Below are 2099 nucleotides of genomic sequence, written 5' to 3'. Positions count from 1 at the left end.
AAATGTTCTGTTTGTCTCTCACCTAATAGGTGAAATATTATAGACACTTGGCACCTGATCACTTGCTTCAGATATGTCATCGACTAGGACCACTTCTAGAGCAAGAAATTCCTCAAAGTGTCCCTGGCGTGCAAACACTGCTAGGAGCTGGAAGACAGTCTTTGCTTCGCACAAACAAAAGTATGAAAATCTTATAGGAGCGTAAAGACTTTTCATGTTCTTACACTATTGTGTGGTTGTTCTTCCCTTTTTTTACATTTGCGTCTAATTTTTTCTGAAATAGGTTGCAAACATGTTGTGTGGAAAGGATCTGCTTTGGCTGCATTACACTGTGGAAGGCCTCCAGAGTCGCCAATAAACTATGGTAGCCCACCCAGTATAGGTAAGTCAGTATCATTATGACACTGATGATGTTTGTGTGTGCGGTTTCATGCCTGCCTTTCTTTTTTATTTGTATAACATAATTTTAATAGCATTGAGGTTGTATTTACTTTTGTGCATTGTGCACATTGTGTTTAGCATTACTTCTTTTAGGATGGTTGGTTACTCTGTTTACTAGTTTGAAACATGGTGGGATGTACACTGCATGTCCCAAGGTATACATCCTGTTTTAAAGCTTAATGTTCTTAACTTTTACCTTTTGAGGCATGAGCTTTCTAATGCTTCGTTTAAAAAAAAAATGCGAGACTGTGCAAGTAGCATTTGTTTGGCTAATAACAGTGTTTTCCAAGAAATGGTAAAGCTGTTAATGACCAGTTTGTTCTGTTATGACTGATTGAATTTGGGGTGTGGGGGGTGTTCTGCCTCCACTACTGAAAAATCCAATAGCAGTTTTATAGAGTTATCTGCAAAGAGACTGGGTAATTTGCATCCTTCTAACAGGGAATATTGTTTTCCTATTTATACTGTTTGGTTCTATTTGACTATTAGTTTTTTCTTAGTATAGCATGGAGCATGTCTGTGTTGCCTGGCCTGCAAAATGGCAGAGAATGGGAGTCAGGAGAAGTGAGTGTGGTTTTTTTTGGTTGTGCCATTGCTACCTTGAACCTTTCACTCAGATCTTTGTCACTGAGAAATGTTTCATTAGCCTTTAGCTTTGTTCTAGCCTTTTAATTTTGAAGAAATTCAAGATTATATGTCTGTGTGTGATTTATATAATTCCCTCCAATCTGATATGTGCATGTGTATGTATGAGCTTGGAAGGAATTATATTTCATAAACAGAGATATGTAATATCTTGACCCTCTTCAATCTCGTGTGTGTATGTATGTGTGAGATCTGGGAGGAATTAATAGAGTGAGTTTAAATCTCCTTCTGTTCCAGAAAGGACAGTAAAAGTGAGCAGAAGGTTTCATTTTCCACAAGGACACAGTAACTTAGTGAAAATAGCCAGGTTAGGAATGAATAGAACATACCAGCATGTCTTTGCTTAAAACCGAGTTGAAATATTCTTGTTCTGAAGTTCTTTAGTGGCTTGTTCTTGCTCTGTTTTTAAGTTCTCCAGTAAAACCGGCAATGTCAACATAAGAGCCTTGTTTCATCATTGACCTTCTTCCCCCCCTCAACATTACATTAATACAGATGTAATTGGGAAGACTTTTATGTTTAATATTAATATTTTAAAGCAAACTAAAATGAAATACATGAAAATAAAATTACATCTTGTTGCATTTGGTAAATCTCCAGTTGGCAACTAAATTTTCTTGTATTTCAAGCCCTTAGGTTATGAGTTAGTTATGTTTTCCCTGTTACTTCAGTATTGCCAGTTTGATAGACTTGGGTCTGTCTGTCAGTATTGTAGAGAAGAATAGTACTAAAAGGGAAAGAAGAGCATCTCTTCTTCTGCTCTTGAATCTCCAGTTCGCAACTGTTCTCTTGTGTTTAAGATTTAAGAACGCTTGTGGTGCATGGGCCAAGTCCCGGAGGACTGGAAAAGGGCCAATGTGGTCCCCATTTTCAAGAAGGGGAGGAAGGAGTACCCGGGCAACTATAGGCCAGTCAGTCTCACCTCCATCCTTGGCAAAGTCTTTGAAAAAATTATCAAGGCTCACATTTGTGAGAGCCCGGCAGGACAAATTATGCTGAGGGGAAACCAGCAC

At 38.2% G+C, this 2099-nt stretch overlaps 1 protein-coding gene across 2 annotated transcripts in view; it reads left to right on the top strand.

Moving 5' to 3' along the window:
* Positions 1-283: 283 nt before the first annotated feature.
* PHIP (pleckstrin homology domain interacting protein) overlaps positions 284-2099 on the top strand; it is a 155124-nt gene continuing 153308 nt past the window's right edge. Inside the window, exon 1 of one of the 2 annotated variants that reach the window (XM_025215870.1) lies at positions 284-382. The gene's annotated coding sequence lies outside the window, so the exon portion shown is untranslated. The remainder of the gene's footprint in view (positions 383-2099) is intronic. The other variant, XM_025215869.1, reaches the window with a different exon arrangement.

Source organism: Alligator sinensis, unplaced genomic scaffold (assembly GCF_000455745.1).
Source record: "Alligator sinensis unplaced genomic scaffold, ASM45574v1 scaffold684_1, whole genome shotgun sequence".
NCBI classification, from domain to species: domain Eukaryota; kingdom Metazoa; phylum Chordata; order Crocodylia; family Alligatoridae; genus Alligator; species Alligator sinensis.
Note: the sequence above shows the minus strand (reverse complement) of the source record. Positions and strands in the feature narration are given on the sequence as shown.